The 25,672-nt window shown below is 40.3% G+C and overlaps 1 protein-coding gene across 2 annotated transcripts in view; it reads right to left on the bottom strand.

The window, feature by feature from the left end:
- Positions 1-21,412, bottom strand: part of MCTP2 (multiple C2 and transmembrane domain containing 2) — a 264,097-nt gene extending 242,685 nt beyond the window's left edge. The window contains exon 1 of one of the 2 annotated variants that reach the window (XR_002523209.2): positions 21,268-21,412. The gene's annotated coding sequence lies outside the window, so the exon portion shown is untranslated. The remainder of the gene's footprint in view (positions 1-21,267) is intronic. The other variant, XM_009210961.4, reaches the window with a different exon arrangement.
- Between the last annotated feature and the right edge of the window lie 4,260 nt (positions 21,413-25,672).

Raw genomic sequence — 25,672 nt, forward strand, 5'->3', positions numbered from 1 at the left:
CTCAAAATTATTAATTGACGTTACCTCCTAAATTTTGTCTTTAGAAAAAGGAAGAAGAACAGGTCTGATCTTCCAAAAGAAGACATCCAAAAAAATTGTGTCTCCATAAATCCCAGTTTTGTCAAGCCCTGTGTCACATTCATCGACCTTTCCCAAGCATAACATATCTTTTATTAAAATGTCAGATAAAAAGAAACACATCTGAAAACTTCAAGCTTTAGAGGAATAATACAATGACATTGTTTAAATTCTAAGCTAACTGACAGTTTGGAAATTCTCTTTTGTGAAGTCATTAGTTTCCAAGTACTCATCAATCATTTAAGGTTGTAATCAATGACAAATTAATGCTTACTCTCATAAGGACAAGTATAAAATTTAAATTCACTAATTCATTCACAGCAAGTATGTCTCCAACTCAGTATTTATCAGAACATAAAATGTGTGTCTTCTTAAGTGTTAGATAGCTGAATTGCACTGATCTCAATTTCATCCACATATGAATTAATTGCTGCAAAAAATCAAACGAGTGGCCACATTTGTGATATTTCCAAATGAATTGGATAATTCAGGGATGATAATAGTGGCCCTTTATTTGGTGGTGACTAAGTGCAGGCACTGTCTTCCCGTCCATGAGTTTTCGAAATCCTCACAAATGTTAACAGAGCTGAGTAAAAATGTCAATCCTATGTAAGAAGAAATCAAGGATTATAAACATGAAGCATCTTGTCAGCCAGCAAGTATTAGTGCCATGATTTGAACCAGGTTCCCTCTGACCACAACATCTGTGCTTATACCTTAGGCTAGATTGCCATCCCTACGTAACTGGGATCACCAAATCTCTACTCTGGGCAAAGCGGTCATGATTCTAAAATAAGAATTTAAAAACCTGAAGAAACATTGTATAACAATTATTAGTGTATCACAATGGGAAATGGTAAAGAAAATTACAAAGGCTGATCAGAAAGTGATAGAATTCAAATATGCTATGAAATAAGTAGCAATAATAAACAGAAGCAATCAAGTACATTCCAATGTTCTTGCTGTTGCCAATCAAATATCTAGGTATTCACAGTTTTCTAACATGTCACCCACCACAGTCTCATCCTCTTTGTACACACATATGCAACCTTGATTTATACCATTTGAAATTAGAGTCATTGAAGGAAAAAGTAAACAGTGTGCTCTGGAGCATCAAGGACCATGTAAAAAACAGATATTTGTTTCAACCCACCATTGAGCTATACTACCACCAGATTTTTTTTTAAGCTGATGAGAAAACTATGTTTCAGTCTCTGGAGTTTAACGGTTACACCTGTGTGATACTGCAATAGAATTAGGTCTGTCACCCACAAAGATGTGGAACTTACATTTTGTGCATTAAAAAAAAGAGAGACTATTACAGTATCCTTTAGTTTCTCTAGGCATTAGCTCAAGGAATAAAATACACACCCCATTTATTCTCTTGAGGCACTCAGAGTACAGTAGGAGAGACAGATAGCAAAGCAGTTCCAACAGTGGGGTTATCTAGGAGGTGTTAAGAATGAGATGCTAATGCAGTTCCTAGTTGATGCATTAATCCAGTGTGATAAAGGCTAGACCACAAAAAATGTAACTAGAATGACAGTGAAGGGACTGAGAAGCTGAATTTTGTAATTTGCTGATTATATGTGTTGGGGAGGAGTAGGGAGGAGGCAGCAGCAGGTGTTTAAGTTGCCTAGATAGGCCAGAGGTAATATGGTAGAACCACCGATTAACACAGGGAAAGGGGAGCAAGAGCCATTTACAGAAGGTAAGGCGGAAGACTGATAAGTTATCGAAGTTGAGACATACTATATAGTCCAACCAGATATTCAAGGTGGAAGTTCAGAGCAAAATCTGGGATGGAAATGTGGAAGACAGGAACCATCTCCCCTCAAACAAGTGTATAAAGTGAAAAGCAAACAAGGCTGGGAGCTGAACCACAGGAATAATTAACTTTTAGTGGCAGCACAGAGGAAAGAGAACTCATAATGAAAACCGAGAGAGAATGGCCAGGGAAGCACAGGAGAGCCGGGTTGGGGGAAGAGAACAGGACTAAGGAAGCCGAGAGAGGAAGTTTCAAGGAGTAAGCAACAATTGCAAGTATTGCAGAAAAGTCAGTTGAGGGAAGCGGAGGTGCCCCCATCTTGTTTGGTTACTAGGGAGGACAGTAGACACCTCGGGGACACAGAAGCCAGACTGTAATGAGCCGGGAAGCCAGAAAAGCAAGGTATGACAAGAGACAAGATAAAATAAACTATATTTAATTAAGATACACTAATTTTTAAATCAAACTTTGATAAGTGGAAATTGCAAATAAGGTTCAGATAACAACCAGAGATCCTCCAAACATTTCAAAATTACCTGTTTCCCTTACATCATACTTTTCATGTCTTATTTTGATGGCTGGTAACCCTACCTAGGTCTGAAGAGACTCTAGGTTACTCTTTCAACTTTAGGCGACAGATTACAAACTTTAGAATTAGAAAAATTTAAGCTGTGATACCTTTGAGGCCAAAAAAAAAAAAAAATCTGTAAACCAGAGGCATGAATAAAAAAGTGGTAATTTATTTTTCTCTACTCTGTGTCACCTAACCTAGTGAGGTGATCAGCACTTAGCACAGGCCTAATTAACTGTTGTCAAACAGAATTGAAGGTCAAATGGCTAACTAGAGATGGAGACATGACTAGAATCCAGATCTTTTGATCTGCCAGGTAATTTTCTTACAATGACAATTCAAAAGGTCATGTCTTACAACTGCAGTAAGCTCTGTAAAAATGTTATATTCAATATCACTAATTATCAGGGAAATGTACACGAAAATTATGAGACACACTTTAAACTCACTAGAATGGCTATCAACAACAACAACAAAACAGAAAATGGCAAGTGTTAGCAAGATTCTAGAGATTGGAACCCTAGTGCACTGTTGGTGGAAATGTAAAATGGTACAGCTGCTATGGAAAAACTATGTAGCAGTTCTTCGAGAAAATAACCATAGAATTATCATATAATCCAGCAACTCCACTTCTGGGTATATGCCCAAAAGAAATGAAAGCATGGACTTAAACAATTGTACACCAATGTTCCTAGCAGCGCTATTTGCAATAGGCAGTGTCTACAAATGAACAAAATGTGATAAATACATACAACATATTATTATTCAGCCTTTAAGAAGAAGGCAATTCTGACAACTGCTACAATGTGGATGAACCTTGAGGACATTATGCTAAGGGAAATAAGTCAGTCACAAATGGACAAATACTATAGGAGTCCACTTATGGGAGATACTTAGAGTAGTCAAATTCGTGGAGACAGAAAGTAGAATGATGGTTGTTAGGGGCAGAGGGAGAGGACAGTGAGACAGTGTTTAATGGACACAGTTTCAGTTACACAAAATGAAGAGTTCAGGAGATGGATGGAGGTGACAATTGTGCAACAATATAAACATAACGTCACTGAACTGTATACTTAAAAATGATAATTGCAGCCGGGTGCAGTGGCTCACACCTGTAATCCCAGCACTTTGGGAGGCCGAGGTGGGTGGATCACCTGAGGTCAGGAGTTCGAGACCAGCCTAACAGGGAGAAACCCCCATCTCTACTAAATATACAAAAAATTAACCAGGAGTGGTGGTGCATGCCTGTAATCCCAGCTACTTGGGGGGCTGAAGCAGGAGAATTGCTTGAACCCAGGAGGCAGAGGTTGCAGTGAGCTGAGATTACTCCATTGCACTCTAGCCTGGGCAACAAGAGCAAATCTCCGTCTCAAAAAAAAAACAGATAAATGCATGTTAGGTTATGTGTATTTTAGGATTAAGAAAACAAAAATGATAAAATTAATTTTAAGCCAAGTTGGAATGAATGTACAGATCTAGAAACCGATACATTTTAGGAGATGAATTTGGTAAAGGAAAAAGATACATTTATTTGCCAGGGTCAAAGTCCCAGGTGACCATGGGTGCTATCTTCACTGTGGCTATAGGCAACTCTGCAGGAATGCAGCCTGACTCACCTCACACTCAGATCTTTCAAGAGATGCTCTCAGCCCAAATATTTATGTGAAATTACTACACTTTATATACTGCCAATCAAACAGAAGTCATGAAGTCAACCAAGGGCCAATATTATCTAATCATCTTCCATAGTCATGCTACTTACATCAGTATAAATACCAATGTATTGCTTCTCATTTAGATAAGACATTTTCTTAAACTTGACTATGAGGACATTTTCTGCTGCCTCTCACTCTATAAATACTCAATACCAATTCACATTTCATAATACAATGAAGACAGCTTTTTCCCAGAGCACATAATTTCTGTACTAAAATTGTTGGGCTCTGCTGTCAATTTTGCTAGCTCCATCACACTGAACTCTATAAGTAGCACAAAAATCAAAATGTATTATTTCAGGCCACATTTCTCTTAATGTTATGATTGTTCTCTGCATGATTTCACCTTGCACAGCTCATGTCATTTCATATAACAGAGATAAAGACTGTTGTTCAGCTAATAGAAAAAAAAATAGATAACTCTCAGTCCCTGTAGTAAGGTATAAACTCACTTAGCTAAATTTTGTTTTCTAGGTAATTTCATGGTGTTAGCTCTTTGAGGAGCCAGGTGCTTTGCCTTAATGTGTTTTTAGATTTAGAGTATATTAGAGAAAATCCATAGAAAAATACAGGGTTCATAGGCTTCTACAGTAATTCCCAATACGTGCTCACAAAATGAAATTTTAAATTACTCCATCAGCACAGGTGAAGGATAGAATGTCTTGCACAGTTTGCACAAGGTGACAACTGAGTTACTACAGACTATAAATGTTCTACAAGCCTAGGGAATTTAGCACAGAATGCATATTAAGTGACGTGTTTTTAGATACACACATACATCAGGAACAGAAATATGAGTCACTCATTTTCATCCATGCAGCCATTAAAAATTAATTCTCCAATGCTATGTAGTCATCTGGAAAATAATTCATGGTACAATTTTAAAAGAAAAACACAAACTATAAAATTCTATCAAAACTATGTTTATGGCTCTGTGAAGTGATGTACAAGTATGACTTACATTGGAAAAAACAAAAACATGAAAAAAATACTGATGCCTGATTTTTTCCCAAGGCAGATAATATTTGGTTTTTTGTTTTGTTTTGTTTTTTTGTTTTACTTTTTATTCCTTCTACTATTGACATAATGTTTTGTAATAAGTGAATGTAAAAATAAAAGTAATGTTTGCAGTGATATTTTGTATATGTGCTTTCAGACAAGAGAAAGAAAAAGTTTAATCAAAAACATTCTTGGATGACAACTAGATTTCTGGTGACCAGCTCAGATCAACTCATGACAGCTACCTGAAGAGCTATTATTAAAAAACTATTCTGGCCGGTCGCGGTGGCTCATGCCTGTAATCCCAGCACTTTGGGAGACCCAGGCGGGAGGATCACGAGGTCAGGAGATTGAGACCATCCTGGCTAACACAGTGAAACCCCGTCTCTACTAAAAATACAAAAAAATTAGCCAGGCGTGGTGGCGGGCGCCTGTAGTCCCAGCTACTCGGGAGGCTGAGGCTGGAGAATGGTGTGAACCAGGGAGGCGGAGGTTGTGGTAAGCCAAGATAGTGCTACTGCACTCCAGCCTGGGTGACAGAGTGAGATTCCGTCTCAAAAAGAATAAAGATTCTGAGACTCAGTGGGAAATGTGATGTCATCCACTTGAACATCGGCCTTGGGCTTGGGAAAGGGAAGCAATGGTTCTAGGCCGGTATTACCATCTCCATCTCAGCACAAATATCAGAAACATAGATCCTACGGAAGGACCAGAAATATCCTACAACTTTCTTTAAGACAATTCAAGAGGCCGTGGTAACTCAAGATATAGCACAGCTAATAAGTTCTTATTCAAAAGCCAATATAGAAAAGTCCACATATACTTTTAGAATATTCTAAATAACACAGTGCTCTGCAAAATAAAGGAAACCACTTCACACAGTACAGGCATATTACAGGAAATCAAGACAGATATCTATTTAATGTGTTTATTCCTAGGTTGTTAACTCCTACTTATGTGCAGTAAAATATTATCATGTTTATCATCTCTGCACAGAACAGAAGCTCCAGAGAGAGAACAATCAGTACAGGCATCTATCTGCACAACACAAGTGCTTGAAGAGCATCTAAGCTCGAGTTTAACATTTAATTTAGTAAATTTCTGCTTTTCTATAAAGGTATAATTCTGTATTACCATTCCTTCCGACTCTCAGGACCCAAAGCATACTGTTCTATACTGAGTTAATCAACAAGAAGCACAGAGAACCTGTGTAAGCTACCACAGCAGGGTTTACACCACTGGGTAAGTTTCCACGGACCGAGCAGGGAAGGTTCTTGATTAAGACACTTGCACCTTTGCAAAGCCTCACTGTCTATTTCGGCTCATTGATCACCAAACAATTCAAATTTCATAAATCATATAAAAATCCAGTGTCGAAAAGATTCAGACTAAAAGTAGAGGAAGCTCTAATTTCCAGTAAGTATCTTGACACAAGCGGGCAGAATCTTGACAGCCTGAGAATGACAGGACAGTGTGGCATTTCCAGAGAGCTAAAAGCAACAAACGAAACAGCATATTTTAGGCATGAAAAGAAAGTTAAAGCAAGCCTGGCCACAGCTCTAGACTTACCTAATCGGCCAATGTAATTGGAAAGTAGACACAGGAGCTCTCACTAGGAGCAAAGTTCGGCCAACTTGGTTTGTGTGAAGAAAGGGAGGCTCTACTGAGCCACACTCAAGTCCTTGCCTGGAAGAGGCCTATTATTTCGAGATGGTTCAGTTCTACTTGGTGGAAGGGCAATGCCTGTGTGAAATATAATGCTAGAGACCTAGCATAAGGAGAAAATGGGTGCATCGAACACTTGGGGTGGAAGTGTAGGGATTTTGTTTCCTTATTCAAGGCTGTTATTAGTTGTATAATGTGACCTTTGCACAGATCAAAAACCTGGCTCTTTCAGGTCCCACATCAGGAATTACCTCCTTAACAAGTTCTACCCCAATCCTGACTCTAATCCTGACCTTCTAGTGTGAAGCAGCACCTCCATGTGATAATCTCATCACACCTCACATTGTTGATGACCCTAAGGGTCCAATATTATCTTGTTAGTTTATTTACTTAATCTCCTAATCTACTCCTCAGTACCATCCTGCAATACTGTAAGTGCCCTGAGGGGAAGAGACTGGATTTGCCTAGTCCACATCAATACCTGGCACATTCAGGTAAGTTTTGATGGAGTAAACAAATGAATGAATTCAGAAAAGGATTTGTTTTATTAATATCATGACTGAATATTTACTAGAAATCCAAGCCTGTCTAGAGACAGTTCATCAACCTAAAGAGCCTCATAACTGTTCAGCTTTTCGGAAAAACATGTTGTGTAATACATATTTATTGCTCTATGATAAGGTACAGGGCAGCTTTTTACAGAGGCATTAAATTAGTAATGACCATCAGTCTTACTGATTGGAGGTCAGGGAGTAAACTATGGTGAGGATGCACCTGTTTTATCTGCTTGGACATCCCATCTGGTTTTTCCCAATCATTTCATAATGGAATGACCCATGCCTCTTAACATCTTTACAAAATTACTATCAACAGGTTGACAATGAAGCCCCTGAACTCCACAACAGAGTAAGGCCCACATAAGTGATATCAGACACTATCAACCAAGAATTGAAGCATCCGGCCGGGCGCGGTGGCTCAAGCCTGTAATCCCAGCACTTTGGGAGGCCGAGACGGGCGGATCACAAGGTCAGGAGATCGAGACCATCCTGGCTAACACGGTGAAACCCCGTCTCTACAAAAAAAATACAAAAATCTAGCCGGGCGAGGTGGCGGGCGCCTGTAGTCCCAGCTACTCGGGAGGCTGAGGCAGGAGAATAGCGTAAACCCGGGAGGCGGAGCTTGCAGTGAGCTGAGATCCGGCCTCTGCACTCCAGCTCGGGCAACAGAGCGAGACTCCGTCTCAAAAAAAAAGAATTGAAGCATCCTAGAACTGGGCATGGTGGCAGACGTCTAAAGCCCAGCCCACTGTCCCCTCTTTCCATTAACATTTGGATCTCAGTAGGCAGAGATCCTTTTCAATCCTGAGGATCCTGGAGATAGCTGGAATTCCTCAGCATGTTGGGACTAAGAAAGGGCAGCAGGTGAGGCACCCAGGAAGCACTCATGAGGAACTGACTGATGTGCATGCAATGCCCTCTGAACTGATCCAAATGTTTCAACCAAAGGAGAAAAAACTGCTGCAGACGAATTAGAAGGAATCACATGCACTCACGCACACACATACACACACCTCCTGAGCCCTTTTTTGGCCTGTGAATCTACAAAGGTTTTTAAATATAAATTAATAAACTCTTCCTACACTCTTGTGAAGCATGATTTAATGAATATATTTCTCAACCTGTGTGGGACGCCTTAACGTGACATTTGCCCAGATCATGGGAGTTTGTCTCAAAATACTCAAAGGGGTTACTCACTATCAAAGATGGCAGTCAGGCCGGGCGCGGTGGCTCAAGCCTGTAATCCCAGCACTTTGGGAGGCCGAGACGGGCGAATCACGAGGTCAGGAGATCGAGACCATCCTGGCTAACACGGTGAAACCCCGTCTCTACTAAAAAAATACAAAAATCTAGCCGGGCGCGGTGGCGGGCGCTTGTAGTCCCAGCTACTCGGGAGGCTGAGGCAGGAGAATGGCGTAAACCCGGGAGGCGGAGCTTGCAGTGAGCTGAGACCCGGCCACAGCACTCCAGCCTGGGCGACAGAGCGAGACTCCATCTCAAAAAAAAAAAAAAAAACAAAGATGGCAGTCAGCACTCATTAGTATTTATAAGGCATTCCATTATAGCAGCATCTCTCAAATGAAAAGGTAAAGAACACTTATCAATATTAAAACCATCATCTTTTAAAAAGGTTGTATTGATTTTTCTCCACCACTCGGATTCCATCAATGCCAGTGTCAGTGCGATGAAGTGGACATTATCATGTAACAGCTTAAATTGATAATTCCCAAATGAACTTTCCCTGGTTTTCTATCATTTCTCAGTCTGTGGATTTTGCAAACCATTTCATAGAGCCTCAGCTAGAACAAAGGCTTAGAATGATTAAAAACATCCAAATCAATCTTCCCACCAAGCTAAAATACTGCAAATGAGTTTTTAAATATGAAGTAATTATTAGGTTCTATTAAGGGAGGTAAACATGACACATTATAGGGCACTAAAGTTCAATGAGTCTCTCCACCATCAATATTACCAAACAACAAGGGCAGCAGCCACTGCAGCTGCTTCTTAAGGAGAGGCCATGGTGCCTCAGGTGACAGGTACTAAGCACTTTAGAAATACTATCTTATAATCCTCATAACTCTATAAGGTAGGTACTATTAGAAGCCTATTTCACTGACAAATAAACTGAGGCACAGAAAGCTTATGTAACTTTCCCAGTGACACACAGTTACTACATAGTAGAGCTGAGATCCAGGCCCATCGGCTCAGCTCCACATGCTTGACCTCTAAGCCACCTGTCCTTCAGTCTCTGATACCTCATTTCCTGCACATGAGTGTTTCAGTGTCCATTCCTCATATGTGTGGCATTGCAAAGGGTCCTTCAGCAAAGTTCCAAGAGGCTACACAAGGTGAGAGGAACAGAGATAAGAGTGACAACCTCTCCCCAAGCCTTTGATAGCCAGTCCCTCCGATTCTTCCAGACTCGTCACATTTTTCCTCCCCACTCTCAGCCTACACAGACCTTTTCTGCCTTTAAAAATCCTCTCTGCTCCCAAGTGGTTACCACTAATAATCTTTTCATGAAGATGAAGCTTGACACTCCAAGGAGATAAGTTTTTAAAACTAGAAAACATTTCCATTTTCTCTATTGTCCCGTTTAAACATGAAATCATAGCGAATCAATATTTTTGGCTGGGGTGGGAGCAATCAGAAATGTAGGCATGTGCTCCAATGAAGCCATTGACTGGGTTTCATCTTCCAAAGCTTTCAAAGGTACTCTTTTGTCAATATATATATCTATATATTTAGGAAACACTGTCAGCTAACCCCAGAAATGACCAGGCTTTCATCAAATTATATGGTAATTACCAAGAAACCACTAAACCCAGCACTGGCAATACGACATGTGCACGTCCAATACTCACTTTCTGACCTCAAAACTTAGTTAAAAATGCAAAAGGGAAAAACATCTTTAAAATGAAAATAAAAACCTAAAGTTTAAAAAAACCTTTCAGCGTCTATTGTCTCATCTCTAAAAATAACAGCCTCAAGTTGGGTAAATAGACTAGATTTTTAAAATTGTTACTGACCCAAAAATGTGCCTCCTGTTTTTTTCTTTTAATACTGTAATTTAGTACCAGGTCCTACCATCCTTTCTCAGCCTTATCCTGGTTAGAAGGCAATGTAGAAAAAAACCTCAGCAGTGCACAGATGTCTGATCTCTGAGAAAGCTGCCATAACATCGTAGGCACGCACTTACCGAAACCTCTGTAGGTTTGCTTATTACAAAGAATCCAGACTCCCTCTTTCCCTTGAATAATAGAAATTTATGAAGTATCTACTATGTGCAAGGCAGTCTGCATGTATTATTACTAATATCCACAGGCATCTCAAAGTATTTTCATCTCCATTTTACAAATGAGAAAACTGAGTTTCAGAGATGTCAAAGTCCTACAGCTAATATATGGCAGAACTAATATTTGCGCTGGGGTTTGTCTGAATTCAAAACCCAGACTTTCCCCAGTAGCAAGGTGGTTTGAGAGAGCCATAAGGTAGGCCTTCATAACTTGCTCACTGGAGTGGAAATTTCTTAAGTGGTTCCACTCTACACCTACCTCATCAGAAATGGCCTATAGGAAGTCCTGTTGAATGGAGAGAAAAACTTGGAACCTTTTCTTTCCTTAATCATTCCAACAACCATACACAGTAGTGCTAATTCTCCTGATCTCAAAATAGCTAATAATAAACACCAGACTTTTAAAAATCTCTAAAATATTAAACAAATTCAAAGTCTGTTTAATATCCTCAGGTCCAAGGATAATTTTTTAAATGACATTTTAAAGACAAAAATAAAAAGCCCTATTATCTCACCACTGAATTAAACCTGGTAACTTTTTTTTTTTAAGGTGGGTATGCCTTAGGAAACTGTAATTGTGCCTAGAGGCACAGGATGAAAAGTGACTTAGCTCAAACTAGACCATCTTCACAAAGGAACCACGAACCACTAGTAAGTTTCTAGTACTCATTTCCAGAAAAAAAAATATATATCTGTATTCATATGCCAGCATATAATATTGTTCTATATTATTTTATCCTATGCTTAATCACATAATTTCAAAAGCAACAATAATACAAATGCTTTGTAAGTACTAAGTCAGTCAGCTCTGACCCACAGCCACCAGCAAAAAAATATCGACAGGCAAGAGCTGGTTTTCCAACTGGCCAGATTTAGGATATTACTACAAACCATGGAAATGACCAAAATCGCACAAACAAGACATCCAGAATTGGTCAGCAAAATTTACATTAGAAAATAGCTTAAACAAAAATACAAAATTACCATTCATAACCTATAGTAAAATGGCTTCTTAGTGAAATGAATATAAACAACAGTGATGAGTGTTCTCAAAAGCAGATGAGGCTGTGCCCGGAACATCAGATTATAGGGTTCCAGGGAGTATTAGTTACATTCTTCCACCACTTTCCACTGCCATTTACACCAGCCTCGGCATCTGCTCTTACATCCTAGAAAGCCACAGACTCCACGTTAAACTAAAGGAGGATCCCTAGGAGATATCTCAGAAGCTCTGCTGGGGATAAGTGGAGTATTCAGAGAAGTAACCCCAGCTTCTTGAAGACCACGATAACCAAAACATCCACCACATTTGTATACTCTGGGTCCTGAAAAGATCTTATTTGATAAGTGTATCTTAATGCTGCTAATAAATACATACCAAAAAAAGTACCTTGATCTAATCAATAGCACCACAAGAATTTTCCTGGGTTTTGAAATGCCAACATCTGTATATATTTAAAAGGTTACCTCATTCAAAAACATAAAAACACAATGAAGTTGTTCTCACGTGAACACTTAGGAATTAAGTGTAGTAATATTTAGATGTGATTGCTAGCTTTGTTACACAAATCTACCAAACCTGTTTACAGCATCACTTGGATCAGATAAAGGATAGGGACTTTTCCAGATTACCCAGCTTCATATATACACAGTCATCTGGCAGGAAATTGCTCTAAAATGACATACTCATCAAGACCTTGCTGCGTTTATCTTCACAACAGGGTTCAGCGGGATTCCAGGTCTACATGGAAGTGGTTTTAAAGCCTCCCCTGTCATGAAGGATTTCACCTTTGCACTGAGCCTGGGAATGCACAGAGCAGCTACTTCCAAACTCAGGAGGTAGAGGAATTTCTGAAATCTTAGTTGGAATGGGTCTTGGAACCCCTCAAGTCTCGTGGTGAAATAATTTCCCTGGGATACAAAACAGAGTGCAATGGTTGAAATGGTTGAAACAGCACTAGCTTGAAATCAAATAACAGGGGTGGAAAGTAAAAAAAGACATAGGCCAGATGTCCAACCCAGTTGGGTGACCTTGTGCAAGTTCTAGGTTTCTCTGAGTTTCAGTGTTGCCTTCAATAAAATGGAGATGATTTCTACCTAGTAGGGCTCCTAAGAGGATTAGCATGACTAAGATAATGCTACCACTGAGTAGAGGCTCAGAAATATCAGGTAGTTGGCACACAAAATAAAATAGACAGCAGCTAAATCTGTATGTCCTGTAAACTAGGAAAGCAAAAACTTCTACAAAAAAAAAAAAAAAAAAAAAAAAACTACCAATGAAAAGGCACAGCCTGACAACTGAACACAAAAACTAAACAATAAAGTAATAATTCTGGATCTTGGGCTCATAGTGACAATGCTAGAAACTGACACATGGCTTTGGAAAGGAAATTAGAGAGGAAGTAGTTAATAAAAGGACCAAATACCAGTCTGTTATTACTGATCAGGGCCACACCTATCTGATCAAACATAATTTGGGGGCACACAAATAGTTCATGACATTTAAAAACAATCCATCAGATACTTTCCAAGCCTCACCATGTCTTTTGGTTCAAATATTAACAGAGAAAACTTCCCAAGAACTTTCTTTCTCGTTCTTTGCCAAAGCTACATGTCTCTTGCCAACTCACATGAGGCTTAAGGGAGTGAAAGAAATGTCAGATAAATTCTGCCTGTTTAGACAGGCCTAAAATGCTGAAGGCAACTTCCGCCAAGGACTCCTACAGAATTCAAAACATAGCACAATGTCAGAAAAAGTAGATGATAAACATGCCAACGAGGAGATAAGGAAGACAGGGGAGGGAGCTCATGTAAGTAAAGACTTAGAGGAGATGGAGATAATTATTTACTGGGCCTGTTCCAACAACAAACAAGAAGCCTTCAAGTGAAGCATTGTTGCTGTAGGACAAGGAACACAGGACAGATTCTACCCAACAGATGTTGTCACCAATTGACCCAGTGAAAATAATAATTGAGCCTGCAGCACTCCTGAGCCCCAGGTTATTCATGAAGGGGCAACTGGAGGTGGAACAGCTGATCCCAAAGGTCATTTCCAGACTGTAACCCGAGGAAGCATATATACGTCTTTTACGTTGAGCAAGATTATTATAGCAATAATGCTTATTGTAGTCCAAGAAATATAATGTTCTTTTTTGACATATTACCCAAGTTCTCAGACTAAATCCAAACATGTTTCATAATGCTAAAAGTAGTTCCCCAACCACCACCTTAAAAAAAGCATTACACAATCATTATTTTTGTTTTTGATTTTGGTGTTTTTGTTTTTCAATCTGGGTGTTTTTGTTTTTAGGTTTTTTTTTTTTTTTTTTTTTTTGCACTGTCAACTCCATTGTATCTTGGATTCTTCAAAACCCTTCACACAACATGAGCATGATCACACAGATAGGTTTAATACCTCCTTTTTAGTTTTCTCCATCAGTTCACAGACCTCTCATGAATATTCCCACTTATTATTTTCATTAACTTTTCATTAACAAAGCTTAAACAGACTAGCCTAGGCTTTCAGTTCCTCAAAAGCATCCATCCACTGATTTCTCAAAACACTCCCTCTGTGCTTCTCTATCTCCTTCCTGCCAGGCCTAGGTGGCACTGCCACTGGAAGTGGCCTTTACCACCTGCTCTCATAGCGCCCTGTCCCTTACCCTTAATGAACAGCACACTTCATTGTAATCACTTGTGAAATTGTCTGGCTTCCCCTCTAAACTATAAGCTCTGAGAGGATGAGGATCTATTTGTTTTATTCACAAAATTTCAGCACATAACGTGTATAGCACATGCTCAGTGAATACTTTTTGGATAAAAGAATATTTTTTTTCTCTTAGCTACTTTTTAACAGTTTTTAAAAAGTCTTCTACTTGGAGCACCTAAGAAAACCTATCTATTCTATATAAAAAATTCTAACATCTGGCCAATCTATACAATATACAAAATGATATGATTCATTTATGATACATATGATATATATAAAAATGTGTTTTTATAACAGAAAATAACAAGTTAAGAGAATATATAAATGTTTTACCTCATAAAAATATGGGCTCAAATTCTGAACAGTAGCTTTCAACGACCTCCTTGTCTACTCCTCACTCCACTGTGTCAACGAAAAGAGGAAAATATTTTAAGAGATTTATTCCAAGCCAAGTATGAGTGACCATGGCTCGTGACCCAGCCCTCAGGGGGTCCTGAGAACATGTGCCCAAGGTGGTCAGGGTGCAGCTTGGTTTTACACATTTTAGAGAGGCGTGAGACATCAATGAAATATGTTTAAGAAATACATTGGCTTGGTTCAAAAAGGTGGGACAACTCAAAGTGGGTGGGGCAGGGGGTCGCTTCCAGGCTATAGATAAATGTAAACATTTTCTGATTGACAATTGGTTGAGTTTGTCTAAAAACCTGGGATCAATAGAAAGGAAATGTTCAGGTTAAGATAAAAAATTGTGGAGACCAAGAGTCTTTTGAAGTCTTAGAGTGGCTGCCCTTAGAGATAATAGATGACAAATGTTTCCTATTCAGACCTTAAAAGGTGCTAGACTCTTAATCTCTTCAAGATAGGGAGGGCCTGGAAGAAAAAGATCTAGCTTTAATAGAGATTCTTTACAGATGCACATGTTCCCCGCACAAAGGACAGCTTTGCAGGACCATTTCAAAATATGGCAAAGAAACATACTTTTGCGGTAAAACATTTCCACTTTCTTCTTTGTCAGGCAATGTTATGCCAGAGTCAGACGGGAAAGTAAGTCATGAAATATATGGTTAAATAAAACTCATTTGATAAGAATTTATAGTTTGTAAGACATGACTCCCCAGACCCCTTAGATAAGAATTTGGGCAGCATTGAAAAAAATAATAATAATAATCAGAGTTTAGTCCTGTCCCCAACTGCTTTCAATGGCTCTTATTTGCTTTTCCACATTGAGGACCTCCTTCCACCTCCACCTCTCAAACATGGCTCTCAAATATCTCAAAGGCCAAAGGGAGTGGAGGATTCGTCTCCACCCTCTAAAGAATGAGTTCAGTTGATTGAATTATTCAGTTGTTATAGCAACTGCATTATTCGATCAGTTGATAATTAGTCAATTATTCAATTACCATCCAAAGACCAGTTCTTTCAAATCTCTACATTGCCAACCTCTTTCCTGGAGTGCAGACCTTCATCCTATCCAATTATCCACCTAAAATCTCTACCTTGGGGTCATCCAGACATTTCAGACTCAGTGTCCATGAAGGTCATAATTCTCTGAAAAGAGGCTTTTCCTCCTCTAATACTGACTTATGTTATTGGCACCAAGCCAGCAGCCCAAGGCTCAAACCTGATCCGCAGGCCCAGCACCTCCCTCTTTTTCATCACCCACCTCCACCTGGTCACGTGTGTAATCTTCCTAGTTATCTCTCAAATCCTGCCATACCTCCACTTCCCTAAAGCCTTAAGTCCAATAATCTACCTCCCTCCTGAGCTACAATAACTTCTGAGTGCCTTTCCTGCTGAGTCACTGCCAGAGGGAGGGCATCTATTCTGTTCTTCCATAACATTACATATAAGGACTTCTATTCCAGTCCATGGGGATCATGTCTGTTTCGGTCACACTGTATCTCTTCTGGTGCCTAACATAATATTTAGCACAACTAGGCAGGCAACCAGTGATCACATGAATGAAATGACTGCATAGATGACACAGCTGGCATTCTCAGATTAGATTCTGCTGCCTACCATAAACTCAAATTAATGTTTGTGTAAACATTTTTTTCCAGAGGGGAAGTAAAGGCACAGCAATCTTAGGTTTATACCCAAGAGTAAACCATCACTCTACACACTCGCACGCATATCCATGCCAGTATCTGCACATTCTTACTCACGCTGCCTGATACCATGGGGCTATATGATTAAAAAAACAAAAACAGGATAGAATCATGGGCAACAGTTTTTTGTTTTGTTTTGTTTTGTTTAACCAGAAAAAAAAAAAAAAAAACCTGTAATAGAACAAGGCACAGCTCTTCTGAATATCTTCCAAAACATAATGAACAAACACAACATCACCTTCAAGTCCTCTGTGGCCTGGGGAGGTGCTTGGCCTCTAGGAGACAAGCCTCTGTCTAATAATCAGATCAAATCCCAGCATTCCTAAACAAGGAAACAAGGCCACCTTCCATAATCACCAGCATCACTCCCCACTGGGAAATCCATGAGCCCTTAATAATGACGCTATGGGAAGTGGTATTTCCATGTGATGTAATCATTTATATGGAATCATGTCTATTCACTCATGAAATTTTAAAAGTCTGCACTAGGAGTAAATGACAATAAATTCCTTCCTCCCTAGTTTGGAAATGTGTCTCTAATGAAAAATTTATTCACCACAGTAGTCAGCAAATGACTAGGATTGTTAAATAGGTGCATCCCAAGCAATCCCAGGCATGCCTCTCGGCCAGCGCCCACACACAACAGTGGCATCAGTGAAAATTCTCCCAGGCAAGACAAAAGAGAAGGAAGGTTCTAACACCAGACAGCTTGTGCTTAAATCCTGGCTGAACCACTTTCCAGCTGTGTGACTGTGGACAATTTCCTATTTCTCTCTCTTTCAGTTTTCTCACATTTAAATCCAGGTGATCATAGCCCTGCCTTATCCAGGGTTTGTACTGAAGATTAAGAGTTGATATTTCTTCACAAAATGCCTGGCACAACCTGAGTGCTCAATAAATGTTAGTGACAGTAATACAAATTACTATATTACAGTACTAATATATTACTATTATTAATTTCAATTCCCTCCCAGTGATCTCCATAAGGGATTCCATGCCCTATCTGTTCTCTTAAATATTAAGACCAGTGGTTTTCAGATTTTAGCATGCACCAGAATCATCCAGAGGGCTTCTTAAAACACAGATTACTGTGCTCTAGATGCAGAGATCCTAATGTGGGGTGCCTGAGAATGTGCATTTCTAACAAGTTAATCTCAGGTACATAGGTGCTGCTGGACTAGAAGAACATCAGTAGAGGAGAATGCATGGGTCTAAACCACCAGGGCTTTTATTTATTTATTTATTTATTTATTTATTTATTTAATTTTATTTTTGAGACGGAGTTTCGCTCTTGTCGCCCAGGCTGGAATGCAATGGTGCAATCTTGGCTCACTGCTGCAACCTCCGCCTCCCAGGTTCAAGTCATTCTCCTACCTCAGCCTCCCAATTAGCTAGGATTATAGGTGCTGCCACCACGCCGGGCTAATTTTTGTGTTTTTAGTAGAGACAGGGTTTTGCCCTGTTGGCCAGGCTGGTCTTGAACCCCCGACCTCAGGTGATCTACCCAACTCGGCCTCCCAAAGTGCTGGGATTACAGGCGTGAGCCACTGTGCCCAAGCACCATTTTAATGGCCCTCTGCTCACTTAGAATGGCCCTCCTGGACTCCATCGCAGTAACTCCAAACTCAGCTCAAGCATCAGGAACCCTCCAGGGCTCCCGTGGCATCTCTATGCAAGCCTATAACCAAAGCACTGTGATCAATGAAATCAGCTCCATGAGACTGGGAGTTCTTGACAATCAGGACCTCACCTTACTCAGGACTTGGGACATTAGAAAACTCCCAATAAATGGTGACTGATAGTTGGAAAAGCCAATAGCCAAAGGCATCCCTGAGAAACAAACCAACCTGCAAAGTTCTCAGAACTTTGAGACCAGCTCTCAGAATTGTTCGTTGGACATGAGTGTCCAGAGTGTCTCTGCCGTCCCATCCAACAGTCTCTTTGCTCAATGGAGCATGAGTCCTTTGCCTTTAACCACAACTTTCCCTCTCACTTTTGAGCTTCAACTTTGGGCTTCTCACTCCCAGGGCCCCCCCCCACCACCACCGTGGGTGTGACAAGCTGCTGGGAGATGCTGAGTGTTCTCAAGGAGAGGGGAAGCCACGTTGCAATCAGCACGCCTATTTTTGTAAGCATTTCTGGTACGTTGCCCAAGATCTCCACAGAAACAGACAGAAATCTCCAGCAAATTATCATCTCTTTTTCTCATTTTAAATACATATTCACTTTCACACCAAATTTTCTTAAACAGAGTCTCCAAATCGTTTACCTTTCAGGCCTCACAAAACTTGGATCTGCCCCTGCTTCACATCCTCTATATATTCTGCTCCTTCATCACCCACTCTGGCTCCCCCTAAGAACACCTTACCAAGTCAAGTACGCTTTTATAAGTACCTCCTAGGAAGGATTTAACGGCTCTCCTCCTAAAGAGGAGTTTAAGGCGTCCCACTGGTTTCACCTTCAGGTGAAGATAGAGTAAAAAAAAAAAAAAAGAAAAAAAAAATCTGTGCCAAGATTGATACAGGCAAAATATTCTACCTGATCCTCCCATCACAGGCAAAGCCTTTTCTCAACAGTTAACTGGCAACAATTCAAGGTAATTTAAATATAAACCCCCTCCATTCGTGTGTAATTACCAACAATTACAAGAAAAGTTTTAAGAAAACAAGTGTTCTCCATGACAAGAAATATTATTTGAATTCAGAGTACTATTTTTCACTCACTTTCCTTTCTCCACAGTATAATACTTTTAATTTGAAAAGTACTTTCCTGGTTTACATGCACTGAAAGAAATTGTCAGTTGTTATAAATCCTTTACTCAAAAGTCAAATAAGGAACTTGATTCCTCGCCAGATCATCACATTGTAGTACTCTACACTTCTGGAAATAGGTTTAAGGAAAAATGTATATTCGTGTGTGAGCACAGATTTACACAAACACAAAGTTCTTTCCAGGTGACAAGAGACCTCTAATCATCTTGCAGCTATAAGAAGAAATCAAGCTGAAATTGATTTCAAAGCCCACCCAGCTGAGAAACTCACTTCTGCAGGAGTCCATAGTAAAGCACACGAATAATATGAAAATCAGCTGTTCCTTCCATGTGTAACAGAGGGAATATATATGCGATTTTATTAATTGGCCATGTTTGGATATATCAGGCCTTTCAAAATATGTTAAGACACATAATACATTTTATCTTTTAAAGGTAGCTGTTCATCTACTTGTCACAGGTAGGTTAGAGTTTAACCACACAAGTGCAATGAAAACAGTGCTCACTTTATTCCTGAGGACTACTTTAACTCCATTAATCCCCAGGAGATAGGATCTATGAATATAAATTTGAATTCTTATATTAAATCTGCAGGATTTACACTCTCCATCTTAGAGGCAACATGGAATAGTGAAAAAGTATGAGTTCTGCACTCAAATAGCCACATGCAATTTCTAAATTCACCACTGACCTTGTACAAATTACTGGACCCTTCTCTGCCTCAGTTCCTCATCTGCACAGGGGAATAGTATCTACTTTGTAGATTTCATAGACAAGATAAAGTGCCTAGCATGGTGCTTGGCACAGAGTTAATTCTTAATAATCTTATTTTAAGCATGATTTTGACAATTCGTATTGTTTTGGAATGACTGATCAGGTTAATGACAGATACTCTTCAAAGATTTACATTCTCCCTGCATTTAAATACTTATAACCAGCGATTTGCACAGGTGCTGCTGAGGTAAAGCGCAGCGCCATAGGTCTCTTTCTAAACACCCACTTGTGAGGAATAAGTGCCTTAAAATTCCCCTTTGTATTAATATCAACACCTGTGCTACCCCACAGCACACCAGCCCGGCTCTCAGAGGTCTGCCCTTTAACAAGTGTACAACAAATATTTGTTGAATTGAAATGCTACTGACTCAAGCAAAAAATGAATGCTAATGGAAATCATAATCCATACAAATCCTTCAATAAGTGGTGTCCGAATTCTGTGCGTCCTGAAGCAGGTGTTCTAACGTCTCACGGTTCACTGAGAAGCTGCTTTGCTACCTTAAGTGTTCGCACCCATGTACCTTCCAGACCAAGCTCTTGTAAGACTCTAGAGGAGGCTGAAACCCTCAGTCAGCATCGCACAGTTCATTCACACTAGAGAAAACCTCTTTTATAGCAACCCAATCATTTAAAAAAGCTGTCAGCAACCATTTGCTTAACAAATGGACAGAGCAGTGGGGAACTAATTGCGGAAACTAATCGCCTCTCTAGTTCACCACCAACATCACCGTCTTTATTTTTAACTTACTTATCTTTAGTGGGATTGAGACACTGTTACCTACGCAATTATCCCAAGGATTTCTGCTCTTGTGTCGCTCAGCAAATGTCAGCGCAAAGAATTAAAGTTGAACCTCCGGGTCTCTACGAAGAGAGCGCATCAAAGCCCACCCAGCTGAGGAACTGACCTCTGTGGAAGGAGCCCTGAACGCGGCGGTGACTAACTCCGTAGCGCCCCGGGGAGACTGAATGTGTGGCCTTTAAAGTGCAAAGAAATCCTGGGGCAGGCTGCCCTCCCCTAGTGCGCCTTCCAGTACGCCACGCCTGGATTTCTATCTCCAGTCCTCAGGACACCTTTCTGATCTCTGAACCACAAGCAGCTCCGGGGTAGTAGCTCCACTGAATTCTCATCCTGGACCCTCCAGGTCCCCAACTCCCAGCTTTGGTTGAGAGAAGACGTCCACCCCAGGAAAGAGCAGGCGGCGACCCTGCTGCCCGGCCCACGCGCGCTGCCAGGTGAACCCGGCACCGCCCTCACCTGTGCGAGGCCGCGTTCGGGGGCTGCAAAGCTGGGCCGGCGCGCGCCCCTCACCTGCGCGGGACCTGCAGTCACCACTCGGGAGCGCAGGGAGCAACCCTGGCGCGGCAGGGGCGGGGGCATCACCGAGGGCCCCCGGACTTCCTTGGCCCCCCCCCCGGCCCTTGCGAGCCCCGCCTTAAAGGGGAGGAGGCGGCCGCGCGTCACCTTAGAGCAGCCTCCGACCCAAGCTCCTGCGCTGCCGCCCGGAGCTCAGCCGGGTGTTGCAAGGAGGCGCTGTGCTTGGTGCTGGGCACTGGCTGGGCGTAGAGAAGGCGATTACTTGTAACTCATTCGTCTGGGTTGGCTCACAGGAAAAGGAAGGTGTGTCCAAAAAGTCCGAAGTGAGGAAATAGGACGAGGATGGCTTGCAAACTCGTAAAGTCTTAATAAGCCGTCTTCGCTGATATTCAGAAGGGTTCTCTTCGCTGCTGTAGGTCCCTAATAGATTCATGGGAAGAGAGCAGCCTCCCTTTGTAACGCCCTGACCCTGGGAAGAGGTGCCCGAGCCAGACAGCCTATTAAACCTATTCCACGTGTGCGCGACTGTGGGTGGAAGGTGCCCGCCCAGATCCACAGAACTGTTTCCTGAGCCTTGGTGCCTTACGTATAAGATAAGGCCGGCGTACTGCTCAGTTAGCCGTCCCGAGTACTCAGCAGAGAACCCTAAAGATCCTCCCATGCGATTGTTGGCACTCAGTGAATATTTGCCGTTTGTTCCCCCTTTCCCTTACTTTCTTTTTCTACTTTTTTTTTTTTATCCCGCTTTCCTGCTGTAGTTGTCTTATTGTACTTTGTTTGCTCGGTTTCACTGCCTGGTCAGTTTCTTTTCCCGTCTGTTAATGAGCCTAAGTCTGTGCGCTGCAGGAATTTGGGTGGATTAGGAAAAGAAATGTATGGTATGATCCATGCCTTCAGGGAGATCAGGGACTCATCTACTGGGAAATAGCATTTTTGAAATTAAATACAAGAGAGTTACAGAAAATAACCTTAAAACGGGAATGGGACCTTTGGGAATAGGCGGGCTGTGAAACGAAGCGTTTAGTTGGTGTAATTGGTGATTAAGAGCTCTGGTTTTGGAGTCAGACCTCAAATCAAATTCTGCCTGGGCAACTAATTGTGTAAATGAACGAGTTCACTTAACCTGTCTAAATTTCGACTTCAACGAACTGGTTATTTAAGCTATGAAATAGCTTAAAATAATAGCTATCTCATACTTTCTGAGAAATTAATTAGGTAATTCACATAAAGTCCTCATTACAGTGTCCTCAGCCATGATAACCACTTAATAAAAGTTAGCTAATAACAATGCTAAGATAGGAAATGGGAGAAAGAGGGATACAAATTTAGAAAACATGAGGACATGACAGAAAACAGCTGCCATTGTCATGCAATTCCTACTTACAACAATAGCTACCACTGAGGAATACAACTTCGCACCAGTTTCTGTGATTAGCATGTAACACGTGATCATATTGAATTTTCACAAACCGGGAGACAGTTAATAAAATCGCTGATTCAAGATGAGGAAAATAAGCATCAGAACCATGAAATAACCTGCCTGAAGCTATGAGTCAAGTTAGTAGCCGAGTCAGAGCAAGCTGAGGCCTATGGCAAAATTGGCTTTTCCCACTGTGCCGAAGGTTACATGCCCTACCAGAGAACACAGGGTAAAACAGCATAGAAGGAAGAAAAGAAAGAGCAGTAGGTAGAAGAAGCAACCATACCTTTAAAGCTGACTAAAAATACAAATGAATTAAAATAGTAAATGAACCCACACAAAAAGCTTTTTGCCTTTAACTCCTGCCCCAGTGGAGTTCCTGTTCTGTGGTTCCGGCAGTCCAACCGCATTTTTCAATCATTAAATGGTATAGAAAGTGAAACAACTAAAGATACAGAAATCTAAGGTCACAACTTCCCCTTCCCACCACAATACACTCATCTGCCCAGCTTCCTGGGTTTTTTGTTTTTAATTGTTCTAACACATTACCTGTCTCCTTTTCCATGTTCCACCCAGGAAATGCCCCATCCAGGGAATAATATTGTTGCTTATACCAATTTAACTTTACTACATAATCACAGCAGCATTTAGAATGGCAACTGGACTCGTAGCTGATAAAATTTTTAACACACTTTTGTTATATTGACTTTCTCTAAACAGATTTTGAACCAGGTCTTACATTATGGGCACTGGTCAGTGATGTCATAATTATACTTAAAAACAAAATAAAATAAAATCTCCTGCACGTGTCATAGGCAGCTTTCTCTCTCTCTTGGGAACAACCAGATATTTGGCCTCTGAAGAAATGCCCCTATTGTTAATCTGATAATTGAGGTGGAGATTTCCCACTTTTAGATACAATTGCTTTTATATCTTAGACAATGTATGCTTGGTTGCATGACAATCTAACCTCTTCTTTTAAATTGTAAATGGAAAATGTGTCTTCTGAAGGCCCAGCGTACTCCTTGACTATCACAGCTATACTACCTATGGTACATGCAGAAGCACTGTTAAATGCATGCAAAGACTGGATAATAATTAGTGCCGTTATCTAGCAATGTCCCTGTGCCTTTTTGAATGAGCCAGAGTATTTCAAATGGAACAAGTGAAAATTGCTATAGCCAACTAACATCTCTGACAATGAGGGTTAAAGCAGTCTTCTCTAAAGAAGGCAAGACCCTGTCTGTAAATGCATGAGATCTAGAGTTCCATATCTTCTCTGCTCAGTGGGAGCCTCCTTGGGTCATCCTATCAGAGTTGGCCATGCAGTCAACACAATCTGGCTCCAACTGGAGGACACAGGGCTAATCTTGCCAGAACAAGTCCCTTGATGTCAAAGAGAAAGCTTTCTGAGATCTGCTAGCAGTAAGGTAAGGGCTTGTCACCTAGCTTCCCTCACATTTTCCTTCATTGGTGCTTCTTGTCATTTCTGGGTCAATAAGAGCAGAAGTAGAAAAATGACTGAGACATAAACATGTCAATCTAGATCTACCAGGGGTTAAAACGAATATAATGATTAAAGCAAAATTTAGTCTATTGTCCAAGTAACAAATGTTTATTTTAGTGTGTGCTTTGAGGAAGTACATACACCCTGTTACGTGGCACTGAGAAATAGTATTTCTTTTATTGTTAGTGTAAATAGTCTTTATTATTATATGTACTCATTATGTACTCAATAATATATGTACATATTATTATATGTATTTTTCCTTTGGTATAATTGTCATGTTATCCCCTTTTTATAGGCAGGTGTGGAGAGACCAAATTTAGTGACTCAGTCCAGACCTAGCTCTGCCACTTACTAGCTATGAGTTTTTCCTGTGGGCTTTACTTTCTTGAACAAAAGAATGGCCCTAACAGAAAATGAGTCTTATTCTCTAATTATTCAGAAAGGCTTGTTATAAAATGTCTTTGGAAGCCAACATCAGCATTGAATTGTCTTAATGATGATTTTATGTATCGAGTTCTTTCAAATACCTAAACGTGTATTTAACACAAGCTGATTAGCTGGAAATGTTTGTGAACATTACTACCTATGGGTAGTAAAGATAGACTTTTGTGGATGTTATACTTTTACTGGGTGAGAATTTTTTTGGCCAAAATGAACATCTGGTAGTGGTTGCTTCTGAAAAAGTTAAAATTATTAGAGGCTTAGAGTTAACTCTTAAGAGACCTAGTCTACCATTCATCAGATGGGTAAAGCAAAACCAAATTTCCTTCTTCAGATGAAGGTTAACTTTGCCTAAGATTACTACCTCAGTACCAATATTTTTGTCTGACAATTTGAATTTCATTCAGTTAATTGCTTAAACCTCCCCCCAGGCCAGGGGAGGGGTTCATACTGTACAGAATTTCTGTGGCTCCAATTCACTTTTATTGAATTGTTCTCTAGTGTGTTGTCATTGGCAATAGTGGGGGGGGGGTATCTTCTTAATCATCAAACTTGGAAAATATGTTGTTGAACATGCATTTGGAATGTTGGTCAGGGTCATTGTTTTTTAAAATTACACTGCCTGTTTTAAGATGATCCAAGGTGGAAGTTACCACTCATCTCAGATACAAAAATCTTGGGCTTTTCCACAGCAAATGGTTTGTTTGCATCCTATGGGTTCTGCAAATAACACAGCTGAATTTGTTTTCCTCTCTAATTGAGCCACTAGAATGTACAGAGTGGCCCACCTTGGGCAAGTATTCAGAAATGCTTATTTGTACATTGCATATTACAGTTATCTGTTTTTCTACCTTTAGTTTCCAAAATGGGAGAAGAAACTAGGGCAATTTTTAGGACAAGAATATTTAGAAAACAATCAATTCTCCATGCAAAATAAGAAGTACATTCATTGATATATTCGTTCACATAATTAG

The sequence above is a fragment of the Papio anubis genome, chromosome 7 (assembly GCF_008728515.1).
Source record: "Papio anubis isolate 15944 chromosome 7, Panubis1.0, whole genome shotgun sequence".
NCBI lineage: Eukaryota > Metazoa > Chordata > Mammalia > Primates > Cercopithecidae > Papio > Papio anubis.